This window comes from Talpa occidentalis, unplaced genomic scaffold (genome assembly GCF_014898055.3).
Source record: "Talpa occidentalis isolate TD23 unplaced genomic scaffold, MPIMG_talOcc4v2.1 talOcc4.6, whole genome shotgun sequence".
NCBI lineage: Eukaryota > Metazoa > Chordata > Mammalia > Eulipotyphla > Talpidae > Talpa > Talpa occidentalis.
Window position 1 is genome coordinate 66,997,507 of NW_023604972.1, and position 12,029 is coordinate 67,009,535.

Sequence of the window (12,029 nt, forward strand, 5' to 3'; positions counted from 1 at the left end):
ATCTCTTTAGTGAAGGACTCTCTTTTCTGATCCTTCTTCTGAGATTTGGCATCAGCCTTGCTACTTCCATTGCATTTAACATTTTAATTCTATTATTTATTTTTTAAGATTTATTTATTATTTTTTTTTTTTTTTTAAATATTTAAATTATTTTTATATTCCCCCATACAATTGCAAACGCCCCATTCGACCCCAATCCCTTCCCCTCCCGCCCCCCCACCCCCAAAAAGTGTCTCTGGTTCATAGTTTTTGTTGATTTTGATTTTCACTTTCTTATAGTTATTCATTTTCCTGGTCCCTTATTTAAGTTTTCTAGATTCCTGCTATGAGTGAGACCATCCGGTATTTTTCTTTTCTTTTTGGCTTATTTCGCTGAGCATGATCCCTTCCAGTGCCATCCATGTTGCTGCAAATTGCATGTGTTTATCTTTTTTGAATGCTGAGTAATATTCCATGGTATATATGTACCACATCTTCTTGATCCAGTCATCTATTTTGGCATTTGGGTTTTTCCAAAGCTTAGCTATTGTAAACAGTGCTGCTATAAACATAGGAGTGCAGGTGCTCTTTGGAATTGATGTTCTGTGTCCTTTGGGTAAATACCTAGGAGTGGAATTGCTGGATCATATGGAAGCTCTATGTTTAGTAGGTCCAGAAATCTCCACACAGCTCTCCATAGTGGTTGGACCAGTTTGCACTCCCACCAACAGTGCAGGAGAGTTCCTTTTTCTCCACATCCTCGCCAACATTTGTTGTTGCTAGTTTTTTTAATATGTGCCATTCTCACTGGTGTGAGATGGTATCTCATGGTAGTTTTGATTTGCATTTCCCTGATTACAAGTGATGTTGAACATTTTTTCATATGTCTGTTGGCCATTTGCATTTCCTCTTCAGAGAAGTTTCTTTTTAGCTCTTCTGCCCATTTTTGACTGGATTATTTTCTTTGTTGTTGCTGAGTCTCATCAGCTCTTTGCAGATTTTTGTGATCAGTCCTTTATCATTAGTGTTGTGTGCAAAAATGTTCTCCCAGTTGGTGGGGTCTCTTTTGTTTTTTATTGTCTCTTTTGCTGTGCAGAAGCTCTTAATTTGATGTAGTCCCAGCTGTTTATCTTTCTTTCACTATCACTGCTTTGGGTGATGTGTCTGTAAAGATGTCTTTGATGTGCAAATCCCGTAGTGTTTCGCCTATATTTCCTTCTATGTATTTATGGTTTCAGGTCTTATGTCTAGTTCTTTAATCCATTTTGAGTTGATTTTTGTGTATGGTGTGAGGTAGTGGTCAAGCTTCATTCTTTTGCATGTAGCGACCCAGTTTTCCCAGCACCATTTATTGAACAAACTTTCTTTGCTCCAATGCATAGTCTTTGCTCCTTTGTCAAAGATTAGTTGACCATAAATCTGTGGGTTTATTTCTGGATTTTCTATTCGATTCCATTGGTCTGTATGTCTGTTCTTGTTCCAATACCATGCAGTTTTGATGATTATGGCTTTGTAGTATAGTTTGAAGTCTGGGAGTGTGATGCCTCCATTTCCTTCTTTTTTTTTCAGTAGAGCTTTGGCTATTCGGGGTTTTTGGTGATTCCATATGAATTTCATCAATAATTGTTCTATTTCTTTGAAGAATGCCATTGAGATTTTGATTGGAATAGCATTGAATCTGTATATTGCTTTTGGTAGGATGGCCATTTTAATAATGTTTATTCTTCCAATCCATGAGCAGGGGATGTCTTCCATTTCTTTGTGTCTTCTTCTATTTCTTTTAACAGTGTTTATAGTTTTCTTGTATAGGTCCTTTACCTCTTTTGTTAGATTTATTCCCAAATATTTGATTTTTTTTGTTTCGATAATAAAAGGGGTGGTTTTTTTGATTTCTTCTTCTTCAGATTTATTGTTTGTGTATAGGAAGGCTACTGACTTTTGCGTGTTGATTTGTATCCTGCCACTTTACTGAATTGATTGATGAGTTGAATTAGTTTTTCTGTGGAGATTTTGGGGTTCTCTATGTATATTATCATATCATCTGCAAATAGTGATAGTTTGACTTCTTCTTTCCTATTTGGATTCCTGGATGTCTTTCTCTTGTCTTATTGCTCTGGCTAGGACTTCCAGTATTATATTGAAAAGCAGTGGTGAGAGTGGACATCCTTGTCTTGTTCCAGATCTTAATGGAATTGCTTTCAGCTTTTCACCATTGAGAATGATACTGGCTGTTGGCTTGTCATAGATGGCCTTTATGATGTTGAGGTATGTTCCTTGTATCCCAAGAATTTCAAGGGCTTTTATCATGAATGGGTGTTGCACTTTGTCGAAAGCTTTCTCAGCATCTATTGATATTATCATATGGTTTTATATTCTTTTTGTTGATGTGTTGGATAACGTTGATTGATTTTCGGATGTTAAACCATCCTTGTGCCCCTGGAATGAATCCAACTTGGTCGTGGTGAATTATCTTATGGATACATTGTTGGATTCTGATAGCTAAATTTTATTGAGGATTTTTGCATCAGTGTTCATTAGGGAGATTGGCCTATAGTTTTCCTTTTTTGTGTTGTCCTTATTCGGTTTTGGTATTAGTGTAATATTGGCTTCATAGAACGTGTTTGGTATTGTCCCTTCCTTCTCAATTTTTTGGAAGAGTTTGTGAAGGATAGGCACTAATTCGTCTCTGAATGTTTGGTAGAATTCATTTGTAAATCCATCAGGTCCTGGGCTTTTGTTTTTGGGGAGGTTTTTAATTACCATTTCAATTTCGCTGCTTGTAATTGGTCTGTTTAGGTGTTCTATTTCTTCTTTATCTAGCTTTGGGTGATTGTAGAGTTGTAGGAATTTGTCCATCTCCTCTAGATTGTTGAACTTGTTTCCATATAACTGTTCATAGTAGTTACTGATTATTCTTTTGATTTCTGCTGTGTCCATTGTGATTTCTCCTCTTTCATTTATGATTCTGTGTATTTGTGCTTTCTCCCTTTTTTCCTTTGTGAGCCTGGCTAGGGGTTTGTCTATTTTATTTATTTTTTCAAAGAACCAGCTCTTGGTTTCATTGATCTTTTGGATTGTTTTTTTAGTTTCAATTTCATTTATTTCTGCTTTGGTTTTTATTATTTCTTTTCTTCTACTGGTTCTGGGGTTTTTTTGTTGTTCTTTTTCTAGATCTTTGAGCTTCGAGATTATTGTTTTCTTTGAGTTCTTTCTTGTTCTTTGATGTGAGCTTCTATTGCTATATATTTTCCTCTTATTACTGCTTTTGCTGCATCCCATACATTTAGGATATTGGTGTCCTCCTTGTCATTCAATTCAAAGAATTTTTTAATTTCTTCTTTGATCTCCTCGTTAGTCCAGTGGTCTTCCAGTAATGTGGCTTTTAATCTCCATGAGGTAGGATAGTTCCTTGCCTTCTTTTTATGATTTATTTCTAGTTTGATGCCTTCGTGGTCAGAAAAGATGGTTGGTATGATTTCAATCTTGGTGTATCTGTTGATGTTTGTCTTGTGCCCCAGTATGTGATCGATCCTGGAGAATGATCCGTGTGCGCTTGAGAAAAATGTGTACTCCGTTTTTTTTGGTTTAGTGTTCTATAGATGTCTGTTAAGCCCAAATGCTCTAGGTCCTTATTTAGAGCTTTAGTTTCTTTACTTATTTTTTGTCTTGTTGATCTATCCATTGTTGATAGTGGTGTGTTGAAGTCTCCCACTACATATGTGTTTTCTCTGATGTCTGTTTTCAGAGAGGACAACAGTTGTCTGATATATTTTGGTGCTCTTTCGTTTGGTGAGTATATGTTAATGAGTGTTATTTCTTCTTGAAGTATTGTCCCCTTAATCATAATGTAGTGACCATTGGGGTCTCTTTTTATTTTTTTGAGTTTGAAGTCTGTTTTATCTGATATAAGTATAGCTGTTCCTGCTTTCTTTTTTGGCCCATTTGCTTGTAGGATTGTTTTCCATCCTTTGACTTTGAGCCTATTTTTATCTTTTGTAGCTAAATGTGTTTCCTGGAGACAGCAAAAGGTTGGGTTTTGTTTCTTAATCCAGGCTGCAACTCTGTGTCTTTTTATTGAAGAGTTTAGTCCATTTACATTTAGAGTTAATATTGATATGAGCATCTGTATTTGCCATTATGTTTGTCTTTCCTTTGATTTTATTTATTTATTCTTTTAATAACTTTTTTTTTTTTTTGGTCTTCTTTCGTTGTTATTCGTCCCTCTGAGGTTCTGGCTTTAGGATTCCTTGTAGTATTTTTTGGGAGTGGGGTTTAGTCGCAATGAAATTCCGGAGTTTCTCTTTGTCTGGGAAGGTCCATATTCTTTCTTCATGGAGGAAAGAGAGCTTTGCGGATAGAGTATTCTTGGTTGGCATCTTTTTCTTGGAGTCTGTTGACTATGTCCCTCCACTCTCTCCTTGCCCGTAGTGTTTCTTCAGAGAAGTCTGATGTCAGCCTGATTGGTTTTCCTTTGAATGTTATCTGTTTCTTCCCTCTTGTCAGCTTCATTATTTTTCCTTGTCCTGGATTCTTGGGAGCTTTACTATTATGTGTCTTGCTGTGTTTTTCCTTTCGTCGTGGAAGTTTGGTGTTCTTCTTGCTTCTTGTATATCAATTTTCAGCTCCTTCTTCTCATTTGGGAAGTTCTCTTCAATTATATCCATGAATAATTTCTCTGTTCCTACATCTCTCTCCTCTCCTTCTGGAATTCCTATAACTCTTATATTTCCTTTCCTCATGGAGTCAGATAGTTCCCGAAGTCTTTCTTCATTCTTTTTCCTTCGTACTTCTCTTTCCTTTTCTGTTTTGGTTCTTTTTATTTCTGTGTCTTCAAGATTACTTATTCGTTCTTCCATTTCATCTATTCTGCTTTCATTGCTTTTCCCAGAGTTCTTTAGTTCCTCCATTAATTCTTTGATCTCCTGCATTTCTCTTACTTCCCTCTTTAGGGACTCAATTTCCTTCTTCTGATCTATCACTTTTTTAATCATGGCAATTTAAATTCTCTTTCTGGAAGGCTCAGAAGTTCTTCCAAGTTGCTGTCGTTGCAATCTGGGGAGTGGTTTTCTTTTTGTGGTGTGCTTCTTTCCTGAGGAGTTGTTAGGTTGCGTGTGGTTCTTCTACTCCCTACTGTCTGTTTTCTAATTTGTCGTATGCGTTGGGACACTGTGTTGCTCGGACTGACTGACATCTTGGGTGAACTTCTCCGCTCCCCTCTGGCTCTTCCAGGAGCCATCTCTGTCTTCTGGGGGAGCTTTCTGCTGGTTTTAGGCAGTTTTTACTGAAGAAATGTCCCTGTTCTCAAATGGCGAAGCGGGATGCAGTCCCTGCGCCTCCGGTTTCAGGCACACTCTTCTGCGCACCCGGTCTGCCCCGGACGTGGGTGCCTGCTCGCTCTGTGGGCTCAGACTGCTGGTCGGAAGGGGCCTGGCGTGGAATAACTTCCCGGCTGGCCACTGGGTCCTCCAGAAACCTTCTGCCCTTTTCAAGCAGTCTTAAGAAATGTCCTGTTTTATAGGGTGTTAGTGACTTTTTTTTTTTCCTGGTCGCTAGGTGGCGCCAGAGATCTCTCCTATTGTCCTTGGGGGGCTGTTTTTCGCCTCCCCCACCCCGTGGGACAGAGAACAGAGAGGGAATGGTAGGGTACACCTCAACAGCTTTGGGGTGCTGTGTCTGCCTTGTGCCCCACCGTCGTGGAGAAACCACGCCCCGAATTTTCGTGCCCCGGGTCTCAGTTCAAAGCCCTCAGTTCCAGGATGCGGGCTGTAGCCCAGTTCAGTGGCGCGGGAATGGCGCCTTTTGCACTGCTCCCGTGCCTGGGCGCCTGGTTCCTGCTCACTCAGGGAGGGACCTTCACCTCAGTGAGGACCTCCGCGCGTCTCCCCGCAAGCCTAGGTCGCAGGCGCGGGGACCTGGGCAGCCGCGATCCAGGTCTGCACTTGCTTTTCAAGCTCCCCGAGCGCGCCGCGTTTCCGCGCCAGCTTACGGCAGCCCGGGCTGTGTGCGCGTCTCCCGGGGTCTTTGTTCTTCTCTAATGGCGCCCGGAGCCGTTCGCTCACCGCTGCGGCGGATCCTGCAGGGTTCGCCTCAGCTCCCGTTCACGGGGTGTGGTGGCTGCAATAGTTCCTTTCCACTCACGGTCCCGCTTGCTGCGTCGTTTGTTCTTGTGGGTCGTTTTGGTGTGTTGTTTCCTCCTCTCTGCCGGTCGGAGAGTGCCGCCTCTGTGGGCGGGGGAGGGGAGCAGGGTTCTGTGCTTCCCTCCCTTCTAGTCCTCTTTTATGGCCACTTTCTTCTTCGGGCAGTTCGCTGGCGTCACCCGTTTATCTTCCGTGTCCCAGTTCTCACTGGGACCTGCCGCTTTTCCTCCCTATTCACTTTTTTTTAATGGGAGATCTTACTTGCAGCGTCTCCTCGCGCCATGTTGCTCCGCCCCCTTTTATTTTTTAAGATTTATTTATTTATGCAAGAACTGGGGTACAGGCCAGAGATGCAGGAGGGTGAGAGAATTCAGCAGAGACAGAGCGGCAAGCATAACACGCAGATGACCAAAAACACTGCGGAGAGGAGCAGTGGGCGAAGATAGGAGAGGTCTGCTGTGCCATGTGGGTATCTCCCTGGGTGCCCGGGAATTGAACCCATGCAGCTTCACAGCGCTTCATTCAAACTGCTGTGCCACCGGGGAGGCCCTAATTTTGTCATTTTGAAGTCAGTCATATAGTTTCTTTATTTCTGTCTCCTTTATATTTGTCCCAGGACTTTTGTTTTCATTTTACTTTTCCATCTTATGTTAAGGTGTTCCTTGCTTCTTAGGCATGTATATTACCTTATTTTTTGTTATTTATGTGTGTGTGTGATTGAAGCACTGGGTCCTCTTAGTTTACCTCAGTGTGAGGTGGAGGGAAGATGGGGTAGGGCATCAATACTTGATCTTGGTTTGGTGAGCTATGTTAGTTACCTCTGCCTCTTGTTTTGTTTTCCAGTGAGCAGTATTCTGTGCTTAGTTGTCTTTACTTTCCTCCCCACCTCCATGTTGTTCCTTTCTTCCAGGGTCATGTTCCATGAAGCTTAGGCCTCCCAGTGGGAAGGGCAACATTCAGGTCTCCATGCTCACACTCTGGGAATAATTTGCACTTGGCTCAAAGGCAGCACTGTATGTGCAAAGTGTGTGCACATGTGCCCACTTAACACTGTGGTTGCACACAATGGCCTCAGCTACAGCTTCTGCAGGTGTATGTAAGCCATTGGTTTGCTTTCCCTGAGGATCTATGAGTTCACTCTAAAATCCTTCTTTCTGTTGTATGGCTTTTTATGGAGTCTGGCCTGGTTCCCCTTGGATTTTCTTTGATCTCTTCCAGGCTGGGCAGAAGACACATGCTATCCCATTTGTGGGGTTCCCAGTTTCCCAGATTGGAGTGTGCGTACCTCCCATTGCTCTGGGTTGTGCCCACAGCCCCTCGCATGTCAGGCAAATTCCTCCAAGGAATATTGCAGCATCCTGGGTTTCCCTTAGCATGGACTAGGATGTCAACCCCCAGCTCTGCCAGGCTCCCCTTTGTCTCCTCTTATATTTTCCCCCTCTGAAGCCACCACCCTTAGTTCTTGAACTCCCTGAGGATGTCCTGGAGCTGTATAGCTGGTTCCAACCTTTTGGATCTGTCTCCTGCACATAGGGGTGTTTTTTTCTAGTTGTTTTCAAGGGACTGAAGAGTAAAATAGTGATTCTAGCCTCCTTATTATACCATGTTGTGGGTAGAGTCCTGTCTTTTTTCATTTAAATGTCACATTTTCATTCTCCATCCCCACTCAGCAAATTAAAAACATTGACAACATTTAAGTATCATCAAAGGGCCTCCCTGATGGTGCAGCAGGTTGCGTCAGGGCTGTGGAGCTGTCCACGGCCTCTGCAGCATGGTTTCGATTCCAGGGTAACCAGGGAGATACCCACATGGTGCAGCAGACCTCTCCTGTCTCGCCTGTTGCTCCCCTCAGCAGTGCTTTTGGTCTGTCTGCTTGTTCTGCTCCCCACTCTGTCTCTGGTGAATTCTCTCACCCTCCCATGTCTCTGGCCTGTATCCCAGCTCTTGTATAAATAAATAAATCTTAAAAAAAAATTTAATCAAGTTGACGGTGTCACACAGCTATCACAAAGTGTTTTTATAAATGGAAGACCATGAGTATTCACCACCAAATCTTGATGTCAAAGGGAGGACTTTTAAGAATTACTTACAGATCAAGCAGCTAAATAGATCATGGGAAAGTTGATTCTGTTTCTAACAGTCACTCCTCCTGAATTGAAGAGTCTCTTAAGATGAGTGCTCTTGTACATGAACAGAGCCAAACCATGCAAAAGGCTGGTATTGGTCTGATGAAAACAGGTAGAAGCATTTGCATACTGCGTGTCAAGTTGAAAAAACAAGTGACCTGGAATTTTAAATACTGGCATTGCAGTGCTGGCTAAACTGTAGGGATTGTGTGTGCCCTTATTAAGCTGTGGGTCTAACAGTCCAGAAACAGAAATGATCATAAACTATATTTGGCTTTTTAATATACTATAATAAACTCTAGCAATCCCCTGTAAAGTTACTCTTCTAAATGTGACCAGTCTCTTGAGATAAAAAACCTTTGTCTTTTAAAGTCTATGCAATGCATTAAATGATTTTGACTAATTCTAAGTAGTCTTGCTAAAGTCAATGTGTCATCTAAAATAAAATGCCGATTTACTCTGAAGGCTTAATAAACATACATCAATAACTGATTATTGCTATAGAGAATCTGTGCTTTCATTTAAGAGCAGGGTGCTGGAGCAGGAAATGGCTTTTAAAACTAAGTAGCCAATCCTGCAGAAAAAAAATGTGTGTCCTCTTGTCCCACATTTTCGAGGCTACCACATCCAGAGTTTCTGGTTTTAGTTTTGACACTTTAACTCAAGATAGTATCATTATTCTTCAACTGAATTTTCTGTTCTAATGGAAAAATGCAGTAGAATTAGAAATACATCCTTTATAATATAATGTTTTCATTGGCTACCTGCCATGTATATAAGTCACTGTGCTGGGAGTTATGGGGAACACAGTGATTTGTCCTTTGTTTTATTAAGATCATTACTTTTATTAATACATTTTCAAAATTAATTTTATTGCATATAATTAAATATATACATAATAATTCACATTTCTGGATTTCTTTTATTGTTGCAAACTAGCTTTACTGAGAAAGAGTTCATATACTTATAATTCACACATTTAAGGTATACAAGTCAATGGTTTTGAGTAAGTCCATAGGTATGTTCATGGTTCTGTGAATTATAATGCTTCAACAGTCTCTACTACATTTTCAAAAAAACATTTTAGCTCACACTTCTACACTCCCAACCTCTATTTCCCAGCCCTACTACTACCCTACTTTTACTCTGTATTGCCTTTCCTTTAATGGACATTTCATATTAATGGAATCACATAATGTGCGATCTCTTATGACCAATTTATTTCACTTATCATAAGATTTTCTTTCTATTGTACCATGTATTAGTTCTTTCTATGGTCAAATATTCTACTGTATGGATATTCTTCATTTTCTTTAAGCTTTATCAATTGATTGATAGTTTGCTAATTTCTATTTTTAGACTGTTATGAGTAACACTCCTATAAATATCTATGTATACAGACTGGAAAGGGATAGGTCTTAATTTCTCTTAGGTGCATGTTTAGGAGTAGAGTAGAGTTTTTGGGTCATACATTATCTTTATGTATGGTTAATCTTTGAGGAGCTGCCCAACAGTTTTCTAAGGAGGCTTCATGATTTTATAATCCTACTAGCAGTGGATAAGTGTTCTGACTTATCCACATCCTTACTAACACTTGTTGTTCTCTAACTTTTTGATTCTGACCAACCTTATGTAGTTAAAGTTGTATGTCATTATAGTTTTCATTTGCTTTTCCTTGATGGCTAATTATTTCTCCTATACTTGTTTCTTGATATTTCATATGGAAAACAACTGTTTGATTTAATCTAAAAGAAGGAGATTTCCCCCCCCAGTGGAGTGATTTGTATAGTATAAGGAAATTGCTCTCAGTGCTTTATTTCTTAAAGTGGATAGGGTTGAATGGCCATTAACTTTAACTATTTGTTAACCTGTTTATATATGTTTGTTATATTCTTTTCTGAATGTTATAATTTACAATAAAAAATGGATGAAAGAGGCAAAGATTTCTCTAAACTCAAAATACCTCCTGGAACAATGTCTGAGATTCTATTGTTATGAACTAATTATTTTAGTTAATAGTTCACTGATGTTCCTTTAAAATGGAACTTTTCTATGGCAAATAATACAAGAAGATATGTCCTTTAGTTAATGGTTTGTGAAAGCATCTCTTCTCTGTAGCCCAAGAATATAAACTAATGTGGGAGGAATAATTCCAGCAGGTGGTAAGATGAGGGGAGGAAACATCCAGTAGAGAAAAACAGCTCTAGTGTATGTCAGCAAACTAAGGAGTCAGTAAAGCTAAATAATGTATAACCTTTACAGATTTCAATAACCAATGCATAACTTAGCTTTACTAAATTGCTTACCTTTCTTCTCAAATGCTAGTATCAGAGTTTAACCTAATTGGTCATTTCTATATCTTAACTATTATAACTAGTGCTGCAGTGAACATAGGAGTGAAGATTTCCTTTCAAATTAATGTTTTTGTGTCTTTTGTGTAGAGACTCCTAGGAGTAGAATTGCTGCATCATATAGTAGATCCATTTTTAGTACTTTGAGGAACTTCCACAGGGTTTTCCACAGTTGGTTGGGCCAGTTTGCATTCCCACCAGCAGTGTAAAAGAGTTCCTTTTTCTCCACACCCTCACTAGTATTGTTGTTTCCAGTTTTTTCTTTCTTTTTTTTTTTTTTAATATGGGCTATTCCTACTGGAGTAAGGTGTTATCTCATTGTGGTTTTGATTTGCATTTCCCTGATTATAAGTGATGCCTGTTAGGCTTTCACATTTCCTCCTTGGAGAAGTGTCTTTTTAATTCTTCTGTCCATTTTTTTTTTGGACTGGGTTGTTTGCTTTGTTTTTATTGAGTTGTGTAGGCTCTTTGTAGATCTCTTATCAGTTCCTTATTGTTTTGTGGAATGCAAACATTTCCTCCCAATCTGTGGGTTGTCTCTTCATTAAAACTATACTACATTTTTAGAAGTTTATTAGGAACAACTGAAAATATTTGGGGAACATTCACTGTCTAGGGTGTGAGTGAATTATTCCCCTTGCCTCTGCGTTGGGGCTATCCTACATAAAGTTCAACATGTGAGAAACAACACTGATGTCAAGTCTGTCTCTGCAGTTTTAAGATCATGGCAAAATAGGGACTGGCCACTGCCAATGCCTGTTAGCATTTGGGATAGTTCAAGGGAGTTGGTTGTGTCCCATTTACCATACCTGGTAGATTTTCCCATAGACCCCAGTGTTATTCTTCCCTAATGTCTGGATTCTGACCGTTTCTTCAGTTTAAACTTGCCTTTAATGTCACATGTAGTTTCAGGTTCAGTTTTCCATTTCAGGATTCCAAAATAAGAAGACAATTCAGATCTTAAATCCATGTCAAATTCCTCAGAATAATAGATTTAGAACTCTTATTTGAAACCACTGTTTGTTTTCTCTGTCCAAAGAATATTCATCAGCATTTATCCTTCCTGATGGGTAGCCAAACATGCCTCCAAATTGCTCTGGAGGGAGTTGCAAACTTTGGGACTGCTCAAATATTTCACTTGTTTTTCAATATCTGTTGCTCTTGACAAAAAGATTCCTTCTCTTGCCCTTATTGGGCCTTTATACACTTATCTCCTAAGGAGCCTAGCACTTCCAATGGACCCTTAGCTTAGACTGATTTTTGAACTGTTTGAGGATGGGGCACAGGTAATATACAGGTTGCCTTGTGAATGGTAGCTTAGAACTACATCTCAGGAGTCAGGTGACTGGGCTTCAAAGCTGACCCCACTACTCAAAAGCTGTGAGACTTTGGAAAGGTCCATTTTTCTTTTTGAAACTGGGATAATATAGTATATA

The 12,029-nt window shown here is 39.7% G+C and overlaps 1 protein-coding gene across 2 annotated transcripts in view; it reads left to right on the plus strand.

Moving 5' to 3' along the window:
• EPB41L4A (erythrocyte membrane protein band 4.1 like 4A) overlaps positions 1-12,029 on the plus strand; it is a 442,728-nt gene that overhangs the window by 387,842 nt on the left and 42,857 nt on the right. The gene's annotated exons all lie outside the window — the stretch shown is intronic.